The sequence below is a fragment of the Protopterus annectens genome, chromosome 5.part0 (assembly GCF_019279795.1).
Source record: "Protopterus annectens isolate FY-2018-M chromosome 5.part0, PAN1.0, whole genome shotgun sequence".
NCBI lineage: Eukaryota > Metazoa > Chordata > Ceratodontiformes > Protopteridae > Protopterus > Protopterus annectens.
Genome location: NC_056735.1, coordinates 1,124,861,384 through 1,124,874,771, shown reverse-complemented (window position 1 = coordinate 1,124,874,771; position 13,388 = coordinate 1,124,861,384). Strand labels below are relative to the sequence as shown.

General features: G+C 43.3%; 1 protein-coding gene and 1 non-coding gene across 2 annotated transcripts in view; both read left to right on the top strand.

The window, feature by feature from the left end:
- Positions 1–13,388, top strand: part of TAF13 (TATA-box binding protein associated factor 13) — a 1,065,177-nt gene that overhangs the window by 439,534 nt on the left and 612,255 nt on the right. The window lies entirely within an intron of this gene.
- Positions 2,923–2,995, top strand: TRNAT-AGU. Its single transcript has one exon. It is a non-coding gene; the product is annotated as a tRNA-Thr (tRNA).

The window sequence follows — 13,388 nt, the reverse complement described above, 5'->3', positions numbered from 1 at the left end:
TGACATAGCTTTGTATGTTAGGCAGAGACCACGTCTGAGCAGGCGATATGCAACGGAGTAAAGCTGGAGTTTTTGAGGCGGTCTGCGTAAGGCATCTGTTTGAGGCCGGTAATCCTCTTTGTGATGTATTTCTGTGGCCTTTCCAGTTGTTGTAGATGTCTTGTGAGGTACACACCAAAAGGGGCATTGTACTCTATAATGGGTCTAATGAGTGATGAGTAGAGGGGAACAATGACTTCTTTTTTTGGATGAGAAACCTTTTGTGATGAGGTGTGCCACCTAGAAGGATTTCCTGACTACTGTGGCAATGTGATTATCAAAGAAGAGACTACAGTTCACCTGTGTCCCAAGGTCTCTCATTACACTTTCGGTGTTAAGTATACTACCACCTATGTTGTAGTTCATGGGTAGAGAGTTTTTACCAAAGGGGATGACAGAGCACTTTTTGGCACTGAGCTTGAGGCCATGGCTTTGACACCAGGCATCTGTCTCAGTGAGGCCCTTTTGTAGGATGTCCACATCGTTAGGAGTTTCGATTATGGCTCCTAGTTTGCAGTCATCTGCGAACTTTGTTAGCTAAAGACGTTCTGTGTTAGCCTGTCCTTCAGAGAAGTAGATACCAAACAGGAGAGGACCCAGGACTGTACCCTTTGGTACTCCACTTGTCACTGGTCTGAAGTCAGATTTGGAGTCTGCTACTTTCACATTGTTGGTTCTGTCAGTGAGCCAGTTGGCAACCCATCTTGAGACATGGGGATTTATACCTAGTTTAGTGAGTTTATCTATAATTCCATAGTGGGGGATGGTGTTGCAACCCTTGGCAAGCTCTAGATAAGCTGTGTGAACCACCTTACCTTCGTCTATGGCTTTGGTGACTTCTTTAAAGAAGTCTATCAGGTTTAGGAGACATGATCTGCCTTTTACAAACTCAAACTGGGTGGGGTCCAGAGTTTGGAGATTACCAATGTCTTTGTTTATAAGTTCCAAGATGATACGTTCCATGGCCTTGCAGACCAGGCTCGTCAGGCTAATGGGGCGGTAGTTCCCGGGGTCCGTAGTGGCTCCCCCCTTGTGTAGTGGGATAACAGTCACTGTGCCATTCAGCGGGCACAAAGCCTGAGGTGAGGCTATGATTGAACATGGTACTTAGGTGGGGTTCCAGTTCGTTCTGTAGTTCATGTAGAACACAGCCTGGGATGTTGCCTGGTCCCATGGATGCTGTGTTCTTGGCTTTGTAGAGTGTTTTTTTCCTGTGCAGCCGTGATTACAGGAACTTTGTATTCTTCCGGTGTAGAGATGGGCTTTTTAGGGGGTGAGGGGGGGATAAAGTTAGCACTGAACCTATCTGCCAGGATGTTGGCAATATCAGTTGGGTCTGTATATTTAGTGCCATTGTGCTGTAACTCAGAGCAGATCTGAGTGTTGCCATTGGGATTTTTGACATAGCTATAGAATTCTTTGTGGTTTTCTTTAGAATCAGTGGTGATTTTGTTTTCGTAACTAGCTTTGGAGGATTTTATCAGGGATCGCAGCTACTTACTGAGGCTGACCAGGGAGCTCCTCCACTCATGGGATTTTACTCTCTTTTGCAACAGTTTCTTCCTTCGTTTATACAGTTTGTTTATGGCAGGGGACCACCAGATTGGCTTCTTTTTTTTGGAGGATAGCGTCTTGGTTCTGTTTGGGATAGCACAATCCATGCACTCATGCAAGTGCTTATAAAGTGCAGTTGTATAGGATTCAGTAGTCGTAACTTTTTTGTTCATCTGCATGGGTGTCATGAAGTTCACCACTTCTGTCTTAAGAAGCATGAAATTTGCTTTGGAGAAATTTTTTACCGTGGTTTCCTTAATGGGGGGTGGGGGCAGGATGTGGTCGGATTGGACCAATGAAGCATTGACTAGATCTAGGATATTGTTGCCCCTGGTGGGGGTGTGGATATGCTGATCCAGGTCATTGGAGTTTATGAATTCCAGAAAGCGTTGAGTGATGGAGATTGGTACACGAGTAGTTTTTCCAGTTAATGGTGGGGTAGTTGAAATCGCCTATTATTAGGGTGTTTGGTTGAACCCTAATATTTTCCAGTACATCAAGAAAAGAGGAGTGGGAATCCTGGGGCATGGTGGGTGATCTGTAGCAAGCTACAATTTGGATTGCAGTTTTGCCCAGAGTTAGTTGCACTTGGATATCCTCGGCTGCATTATGCTGAGCAGTTAACCTGGAGATGTGGAAATACTTAATGAATATGGACACACCTCCGCCTTTGGTGTTCCGGTCCAGGTTACATGGCCGAAAAGTGTGGTATGAGTTGATGTGTATGTTGGTATGTTGGATGTCGTGAGAGAGGACATGCAGATGATTGGTGTGACAGAGCAAGATGCAGAGGACAGGAAGAAATGGAAACATTATCCACTGTGGCGACCCCTAACGGGAGCAGCCGAAAGAAGAAGAAGAAGAACGCAAATGTTGGAGGTGTGATGTAGAAGAGAGGTAACTGGGAACATGTGTTTTGGGAGTGTAAGGACTTGGCAGATTTTAAAAACTCCCTACAGAGTACTCTGTCAGAAATACTGGGTGAGCAAATGGCTGTTAGTAAGGAAATGATTCTTTTGAGCTGGGATACATAATCTCAATGGCCTAGACATAGTAGGGCCTTATTAAGTTTAATTCTGTTGGCTGCTGAATAAGCAACTATGGAAATCAAAGTCTACACGTGACTATATTTGGGGTATTGACTGTTATAAAAGAGGTAAAATACTGGAACTGGGATCTATGAAGAAAGGAAGGGGCAAATGACATAGAAGTAAATGGAAATTGTGGGAATAATACATGCATAGTGTTCAGGAGAAGGAGGAGTGAGGTTTAAAGGAAGCAGGAATTCAGCAAGTTTTGTAATGTTGCTTTGATGATGGTAGCAAACGTGGCCTTGTAGCTCAGGGGTTAGAGCACTGGTCTAGTAAACCAGGGGTCATGGGTTCAAATTTCATCAAGGCCTGTACTTGTCCTTTTGGCTTGTTTGCTCAAAGCTACAGTGAGTTAGGCCTTCTGCCGTTGCTCTGTTGTTTTCCAAAAACCTGCTGTGAGACTACAAAGGATAACTACTTATTTTCAACTGTTTTCTGCACTTCTGATTAACTAAAACAATATTTGCTGTATAAACTGTGCAACTGTATTTTAAGCTTAATGACTTGAACCTTGCCTCTCTTCTGATCTTGTATCTCCACCCACCCAACTGCTGTGGTCTTAAAACTTGGTGGCTTTTTAATTGCCTGCTTCTGCTGTAAATTTGATATTCTCCTCCCAGTCCCATTGCATCAGCTCATTCTACTGAGTACAGTGAGATCATTTGTGAAGACCCACCCATTGCATCAGCTCATTTTACTGACTACAGTGTAATCAGTTGTGAAGGCCCGCACCTTTGGGTTCTTAACCTTGAATTATCTTCTGTTTCCACACTTTCCACTAAATAAAATATTGTACTGCTTGTCGGTATCTTGATTAAACTGATGACAGTATTCTTTTGAATTGCTGCTTTATTTGAGCTTTTTTTACTGTTGTAATTCATAGGTTCATAGGTTCATAGGTTTATACTAGGCTATCTGCCCTAAGGCATTTATAAGCCTAGCCCAAATTATTGTGGCTTACGCCACCCCTTATATGAAAAAATACTGTGCCCATTAGTTTGTTGTGCCTCTGTCCAGCAGTGACACAGAGTTGATTCCTGGGGTAAACCTACGATCTCCCATCCACAGGTCTAGATTTCTCTTGAACAGAGTCAGCGAGGTGCTCTGCCTCACATGGACCGGGATTTTATTCCACAGCATAGGGAGTCTCTGAGTGATAAATCTATCCCTCCAGCACGTCCTATTTATATCCGTGCTAAGGTTTAAGTCGCTTGCTCTAGTGGTTTTGGTGGATTTGGATTTTTTGAGGTGGAGCATGTCCATTAATTCCGGGTTGGACATGGTCTTGTATGTCAGGCACATGTCACCTCTGAGCAGACGGTATGCGACTGAATAGAGCTGGAGTTTCTTCAATCTGGCAGCATATGACAGATTTTGGAGTCCCTTTATCCTTTTGGTGAGGAACTTTTGGGGTCTCTCCAATTGCTGCAGATGTCGGGTGAGATACATCCCGAATGGGGCATTGTACTCGATCATTGGTCTGATAAGTGAAGAGTACAGGGGAACAATGACCTCACTAGATCTGGATGTGAATCCCTTCATGATCAGGTGGGCAATGTAGAAGGTCTTTCTAACCACTTTAGCAATGTGAGTGTCAAAGAAAGGCCACTGTCAACCTGGGTCCCCAGGTCCCTGATAACCTCTTCTGTGCTTAGTGGATTGCCACCTATATGGTAGCTTGGGGTTACCTTGTTTTTCCCGAAGGGTATGACTATACATTTTTTGGCGTTTAACTTCAGGCCATGGCTCTGGCACCAGCTATCTGTTTCCGTGAGTCCCTTCTGAAGGATATCCGTGTCCGATGCACTTTCCACTATGGCCCAGTTTGCAGTCGTCTGCAAACTTTGTCAGCCAAAGTCCTCCCATGTTGGCCTGTACTTCTGAGAAGTAGATGCCAAACAATAGGGGCCAAGGACCGAGCCCTGTGGGACACCACTTGTGACCGGCTTGGAGTCTGACACAGCGCCAGCAACTCTAACCCTGTGGGTTCTGTCCTTAAGCCAGTTTGCAACCCATCTTGTGACATATGGGTTTACATTTAAGCTGGTAAGTTTTTCTACAATACCCGAGTGGGGTATTGTGTCGAAGCCTTTGCAAGGTCAAGGTAGGCTGTATGGACTGCCTTTCCCTCATCAATGGCCTTGGTGACTGTTTGAAGAAGTCAACCAAGTTCAAAAGGCATGATCTTCCCTTGACAAAGCCAAACTGGGTCGGGTCCAATGTCTGCAAGTCCCCTATATCTTTGTTTATGAGCTCCATTATGATCCTCTCCATAGCTTTGCAGACTAGACTGGTTAAGCTAAGGGGCGGGCAATTACCAGGGTCCATAGAGGCACCGCCTTTGTGGAGTGGGACCACAGTTGCTGTTCGCCACTCCTTGGGCACGTATCCTGTGGTAAGGCTGAGATTAAACAGCTGCCTTATGTGCGGGTTTAATTCCTCATTTAGCTCGTGTAGCACACAGCCGGGGACACCATCCGGTCCCATTGATGCTGTGTTTTTAGCTTTAGAGAGAGCAGCTTTCACCTGTGCATTTGAGATGTCCGGGAGGCTACACTCGGCTGGGATAGTTATCTCTCCTTTAGGGGGGGGAGAGGGGGTGAAGTTTGCACTGAACCTGTCTGCCAGTATGTTGGCAATGTCTGTGGGTTCAGTGATTTTTGTATCATTTTGGACTAATTCTGAGCATATCTGGGAGTTTCCACCCAGGTTCCTAACATAGCTGAAAAAGGCCTTATGATTGTCCTTTGAATCCATGGCAATTTTTCTCTCAAAATTGGCCTTAGTTGATTTTATGAGTGCTCATATTTTTTACTAATAATGATCAGGGGTGACTTCCCTTTTATGGATTTTGTTCTATCATGTAATAGCTTTCTCCTCTTATTGTAAAGTTTGTTAATGGCTGGGGTCCACCAGACTGGACGTTTGCCCTTTGTGGAAAGAGTCTTGGTTTTATTTGGGATTGCCTGATCCATGCAGTCCTGGAGGTGTTCATAGAAGGCATTTGTAAGGGCTTCCGCAGCTTGGGTTGTGGTTTCCTCTGGCTCAGGGGCCTTGAAGGATACCACACCAGTCTTGAGTAGTGTGAAGTTTGCTTTAGAGAAGTTCTTCACTATGGTCTTTTGCTTGGGGTGGGGGGATGTGGATTTCCAGTGAGATTAGTTTATGATCAGATCTCACCAATGAGGGATATACTTCCGGTGTGGAGCATTTTGTCCCCATGTTTGTGACAATGAGATCTAGTATATTTTCTCCTCTCGTGGGAACAGTGTCTAGCTGTTCCATGGCATTTGAATTTATGAACTCCAGGAACCGTTGGGCTAGAAAGTTAGGGCTTGAGTAATGTTCCCAGTCTATATTCGGGTAGTTGAAGTCAACCCAATATGATGGTGTTTGGAGATAGATTTATACCCTCCAGTGTCTTCAGGAAGGCTGTGTGGGGTTCCTGAGTTTGAGAGGGTGGCCTGTAGCATGCTACAATTTGTAGAGCAGTTTTGCCTATGGTTAGTTGCACCTGGATGGTTTCGAAGCTTATGCGTTGCCACCAACCTGGAGGTGTGAGTATCCTTTATGAATATGGATACACCCCTCCTTTTGTAGTGTGGTCCGGGTTTTGGGGCGGAGCATGATATGAGGTAAAACCTAATAGTGCGGGGTGCTCTCAGGAGCCTTGAACCAGGTTTCAGTTACAGCACAGACATCGATGTTCTCCATACTGAGAAGGGCCTCGAGTCGTGCATTTTGAGATTTAGACTTCTGGCATTGAGCAGCATTACCCTCAGTTTCTTCCCATTTTGTTTTCTAGGGTGGTAGGTTTAGAATTTGAGCCTTGCCTAAAAAAGGCACTATGGGGGTGGCAAGAGCCTTAGCCAATATCCGGAATCCCAGGGGTGACAGGTGCAAGCCGTCCCTCTTGAAGCAGCGTGGCTTGTCAAGCATGTCATCCCAGGCAGACAGACACTGGATCCCCTTTGAATGACACCAGACATTAAGCCAATTGTTAAAGCTGATCATCTTGTCTCTATATTGTGGCATCATTCTTGGTGAAGGAAGGATACTGCTCAGGGTTAGGGTCATACCTGCCTGGGCTACATAATCAGAGAGCTCCTCTATGTCTCTTTTCATGTAGTCCAGGAAGGTGCGTCTCAGGTCGTTCACACCAGCATGGACAATGACTGTGTCATATTTGTACTTGCCATGGAGTGACCCGAGTGCTTGTGTTATGTGGCGGATTCTAGCGCCCGATAGGCAGCTTACTGTGCCCCTCTCCTTGTTCAGCCTGGTGAGTGGGGCGTCAGTGTGTCTGACTATGGAGTCACCTATGACAAGTATGTTTGGTGTTGTATTTGGCCTTAAGGGCTGTGACTGCTTTGCACACTGCTTTTGTGGTTTATGTGTTGCTTGTGGGGTGTCTTGAGGTAGCAGTTGTTTGGGTGTCTGCTTTGGAGGCCTCTGCTGTTTAGGTAAATTTTTACTCAGAGTCTCGGAGTATGTCTTTGTGTGTTTATGTGTTTGATTCAGTGGAGTGGTAGCATTATGTGAGGCTGGTTTTGTGGTGTGTGTAGTTGCCTTCTCCTCCTGTCTGGTCTTGCCAGTCCTGAGTTGAGAGAGCTCAGCCTCCAGTTTGGCTAAATAGGTGCATCTCTGGCAAGTATTTGTGTTATGTGGGAGGAGGAGAGGGTTGTCTGTGTACATGAGGCAGTTATAACATTGCCTCAAGATTCCCAGATTCACCAGCTGGACCGGAGAGGAGATTGACAACTGACCTTTGGACATGCTAGAATAATATTGGGAAATCCTTAATTGAAAACAAGGGCCAGTGGGGAGTGAGGGTGTAGTGCTTTTAATTTTTAGTGCTGACTTATATAATTGCTTTAGTGAGCAAGTGCCAGGTAACTTGAGTGCAATGTGTTACAAGTAACTAAATGCAAAAGCGACAAACAGTAACTTTCTTTCAAGTGAAACAAGGAAATAAGTACAGTAAGCAATGCAGATATCACTAGTGATCCACAGAAGCTGAGAAGTTGCGTATTAGGTGGAATTAGCTTCCAGGGAAATAACAAGCAAACAAACAACAAGCATATAAACAAAGCTAGATTCAGTAGGCCTGGATCTAGTCTATGCTAGAGCAAACAAGGTGAACCAATTTCAGTAAGATACAGTTCAAATATTCAGGCACTATAAACCTTTAACCAGAAAATTCCCAGCTCAGAAGGGCAGAGTCCAGCCTCTTCTCCCACAAGAGTGCAGACCACGAACCTTCTTAATGTAAAATAACTGGCCTGAAGCCCAAGTGCCTAAACCAGAACTAATACACTTGGACACTGGGCTCTCAATCAGCAGTTCCCAACTTAGAAGGATGAAAGCTACCTGTCCTGCCACCACAGTGCTTGCCACAAACCTTCCTAATGTAAAACAACTGTTCTGAAGCCCAAGTGCTTAATCCAAAAGACTTGAATGATAGCTACACTTTAATCAAGTTACAACCAAGCAGTAATAAATACCATTGAATACTTTAGAGAATGTCTGGATTAGTGCTCAAGTTACACAAACAAAGCTAGATCCAGCAGGCCCGAATCCAGTCTATGCCACAGCAAACAAGGCGCACCAACTTCAGTAAGGAACAGTTCAGATATGCATGCACTATAAGCCTTTAACCAGAAATTCCCAGCTCAGAAGGGCAGAGTCCAGCCTCTCCTCCCACAAGAGTGCAGACCACGAACCCTCTTAAAGTAAAATAACTGGCTTGAAAGCCCAAGTGCTTAAACCAGAATTAATACACTTTTAGAATAACAGACACTGAGCCCTCAATCAGCAGTTCTCAACCTAGAAGGATGGTAAGCTACCTGTTCTGCCACAACAGTGCAGACCACAAACCCTCTCAGTGCAAAACAACTAACTGGTCCGAAGCCCAAGTGTTTAAACCAAAAGGCTTAGAATGAGTTACACCAAGCAGTAATAAATACAATTGAGTATTTTAAGATGATGCAAAAGTAAAAAGAAGTAGGTAAAACACAAGTACAGTAAAAGCAGATGAAATTTTTTTTTTTTTTTCTGAACAAGTGCTGAGATCAAAGAAACAGATTTGAGTGCTGAAACTAGAAAACTGGCTAGTTATAAGAAATAAACAAGCTAGAAGGCTTCCCTCAAACACAGAAGGGCTTGGGGGCTCAGAAGCCTACAAATAGTCTGTACCACTTAACAAGAAAGGCAGGAAATAAGCTTAATTTTTTTTTTTTTCTATTTCCCAGATGCTCTCTTTGTACACAGTAGGAGTGCCTGAAATCAGAATATGATCTCACTGCACTCAGTTGAGTGAGCAAATGAGATGGGCCCAGAGGCAGGCTGAGGGGCGGGTAGTTTCAATGCCACTAAGAGCAGAATAACTTCAGATAAAAATTCCTTCAACACTCCTTCATACACAGTTTAAATCAATTTAAATACTGTATTTTTTAAAAAAAGTGCAGAAAAAGGTACTTAAATTCTCTTATACGTCCAGTTGAATATAACCAAGTTTTTAGCTGGCCAAGCTGAAGTTTTAAAGCAGGAATTATTTCACATGCACCAGTTTAAATATGCAAGGACAGGAAATCAAAGAATGTGGCTACCCCCACACCTGTAATTACTAGCAAATAACAAAATTCAGCCAACACTAGCTTTAGTTCAAGTTACTGAAGAGCAGAATAACTTCAGATAAAAATTCCTTCAATACTCCTTCATACACAGTTTAAATCAATTTAAATACTGTATTTTTTAAAAAAAGTGCAGAAAAAGGTACTTAAATTCTCTTATACGTCCAGTTGAATATAACCAAGTTTTTAGCTGGCCAAGCTGAAGTTTTAAAGCAGGAATTATTTCACATGCACCAGTTTAAATATGCAAGGACAGGAAATCAAAGAATGTGGCTACCCCCACACCTGTAATTACTAGCAAATAACAAAATTCAGCCAACACTAGCTTTAGTTCAAGTTACTGAAGAGCAGAATAACTTCAGATAAACATTCCTTCAACACTCCTTCATACACAGTTTAAATCAATTTAAATACTGTATTTTTAAAAAAAAGTGCAGAAAAAGGTACTTAAATTCTCTTATACGTCCAGTTGAATATAACCAAGTTTTAGCTGGCCAAGCTGAAGTTTTAAAGCAGGAATTATTTCACATGCACCAGTTTAAATATGCAAGGACAGGAAATCAAAGAATGTGGCTACCCCCCACACCTGTAATTACTAGCAAATAACAAAATTCAGCCAACACTAGCTTTAGTTCAAGTTACTGAAGAGCAGAATAACTTCAGATAAAAATTCCTTCAACACTCCTTCATACACAGTTTAAATCAATTTAAATACTGTATTTTTAAAAAAAAGTGCAGAAAAAGGTACTTAAATTCTCTTATAAGTCCAGTTGAATATAACCAAGTTTTTAGCTGGCCAAGCTGAAGTTTTAAAGCAGGAATTATTTCACATGCACCAGTTTAAATATGCAAGGACAGGAAATCAAAGAATGTGGCTACCCCCACACCTGTAATTACTAGCAAATAACAAAATTCAGCCAACACTAGCTTTAGTTCAAGTTACTGAAGAGCAGAATAACTTCAGATAAAAATTCCTTCAACACTCCTTCATACACAGTTTAAATCAATTTAAATACTGTATTTTTAAAAAAAAAAGTGCAGAAAAAGGTACTTAAATTCTCTTATACGTCCAGTTGAATATAACCAAGTTTTTAGCTGGCCAAGCTGAAGTTTTAAATTGGGAGCAAATTTATCACATTTGCACCGTTTTAAAGCAATTTACTGATTAACTGCATTTCATTACTGTTTAACTGTATGTGTTTCAATACTGTGAGTTCTGTTTTGTCTGCAAGTGGTTAATCTGTGCTTTTTCATGAGTTTTATGGTGTTCTTATCCCGTATATTGAGTAGCGTAGTCTGGATACAGGTTTGCTGCATCCTGAGCTGTTTGTTTTGCCTTCTGTGTTTCTGGCAGCCGTCTTGTGTTGGTAGGGACCGATCTTCTCTGCTAGTGAGAGTAGCAGGGCTGCCTGGAACTTGTCTGGCACAGGCTGATTGGTAAAGAAAGCAAGGACTAGCAGGATTGGCTAGATTTCTGTGTTACTGGAGTCTTCTTTTTTGTGGTATTTAAACCCCATGTTTGAGCTGGTTTGGGCTTGTTTGCATGTGTTGCATTGCAGCTGCACTGTTTTTAACCCACTGCGAGGTATTCTAGTTGCAAATTTCCCCTTAGTAGCACTCGTGATCACCTAGTAGAAGTACTCCTCTTGGACTTTCCACACTTTACCCCCTTAGCTCTCTGGCCTCTCTCCCTCAGATTCTGACAAATATGGATGAACAATTTCCTAAGGTTTCTCCTGCCAGTCTGGTTGATGTGGGCATCCTGAGACAGTGTAGCAATTGCCTCATGTGTACGGACAGCCCTCTACTACTACCACCTAGGAACACAATTTTTGAGAGATGCAGTTACATTAAGAACCTAGAGTTTCTACTCTCTCCCTCACAAGCAAGTATATCTGGCACTGAGAAGGTTGTCAACACAAACACCATACCTCAAACACCACCCAAACCTACACAGCACACACCCATATATGCAGAGGTCCTCAACCAAAACATACCCAAACAAAAGAGACCTCCGAGGCAAAAACACATAGGAACTCCACTGCCCACCATATCACACACCACACACAGTCCACACATCTGTGTCTCACAGCCACTAAGGCCTAAACATAAACCCAACATATTAGTCATAGGAGACTCCACTGTGAGACACGCAAATGTACCCCTCACCAGGCTGGATAAGGAGAAAGTCAAGGTTAGTTGTTTGTCAGGTGCCAGAATCCGCCATATCACCCATGCACTCAACTGTCAACATCAAGTACTATTATGACTCTGTCATAGTCCATGTTGGCGTGAATGACTTGAGACATGCCTCTTTGGACTGTATGAAGAGAGACATGATCGAGCTCTATGAATATGTGTCCCAGGCAGGTTTGTCACTAGCCTTAAGCAGCGTTCTGCCATCACCCAGAATGATGCCTCAATGCAAACAGAAAATTATTGACTTGGCTTAGTTTCTGGTGTCATTCCAAGGGGAATCCAGTACCTGACAGCCTGGGAGGACATGATCGACAGACCACAATGCTATGCTAGAAATGGCTTGTATCTGTCTCCCTTGGGCTTCAGGCTTCTGGCAGAGTTGCTTGCCTCCGTATAATACCATGAGGTGAAAACGGCCAGTGTGAAAATTTCATCAAAATGCAAATCAAAGGTCATGCTGCTAAATGCTAGTAGTCTAAACATGAAACTGCACTCATTGCAAGCATTCTTAACCCTGGAAGATGCTGACATTTGTGCAGTCACAGAAACCTGGTTCAAAGCTGCGGAGAGCACTCCCAGCCATACCAGGTTACTCATCCTGTTATTCATTCAGACCCAAACTGTAGGCAGCAAAGCAAAAGGAGGTGGAGTTGCAATATATATAAAGACACACACACCTTCAGGCTGGTTTAACAGTAGGATGCACAGGAGACACTCTAGGTGCAGTTAACCATTGACAAGACTCCTATTCAAATCATAGCTAGCTAAAGACCCCCAACTCTAACTCAAAATGCGCACTCCACCTGTCTGGACCTCTTCGAATCTGTCAATATTCAACCCTTTTCCCTGACCCTGGGCGACTTTAACTATTCAACCATAGACTGGAAGAAGTACTCATGCCAAAACACTGCCCAAAGATTCCTTGATTTCATCAATGCAAATGCTTTGGACCATCTGGTCGACACCCGCACAACAGGTGATAATATCTTGGACTTGGTAGTAACCAGCATGAGTAACCGCTACAGCAAGCCTACGATAATGTCATCCTCCCTGGCAAGATCTGACCACAAATGTCACTTTCGAAGTCACCATCTCCCCTGACCCCCCCAATCTAGGGTAAAAAAAATACTTCTCCAAAGCTGATTACAACCTCCTGAGGGAAGGTATAAACAGTTTCACAGCCCCCTCCCCCTCCATAGGAACTGGCACATATGTCCAAACCTACACCAAAGTACTCTACCAGCATTTATATATCTCTGCATGGAGTCGGGAATACCTGACAGGACAAAATCCTCCTCCTCAAGGAAGAGTAAACCTGTGTGGTGGACATCTGCAATAAATGAACTCTATAATAAAAGGAAAAGAATTGCTGTCCAGGACCAAGAAGGAGCAGGTGCCTAATGGGAAGCAATCTCTTCTTAGCCTGAACAAGCAAGTAAGAGCACTGGTGGTCAAAGACACCACATACACAAACGCTGTAGAGATAGCCAAACCCAAACTCCTCCTCCATACCACAATGCCTTTGCCATTATTTTCTCCTTACCTCACATCCCTCCTCCTACTCTCAATACTCCCATCTCTTTTCCTTATCTACATCTCCACCTCCTACAAATACTTCAACTGCTCTAACCTCCACCACTCCTCAAAACAGACATCCTTGACTGCATCATCACTTCCCCCAAAACACATCAACATAACATATACTTCCAATTATTTCTTCCCAAAATATCACAGTTAGCCATATTTACTTTAAACGCCTATATAGGAAAAAAACAACAAATCGCTTCATATCTTGTACCAATTCATATTCACAGATCTCACAGTCACCTCCTTTTAGATGGTGACATTCATCCCAACCCAGGCCCCACCACTA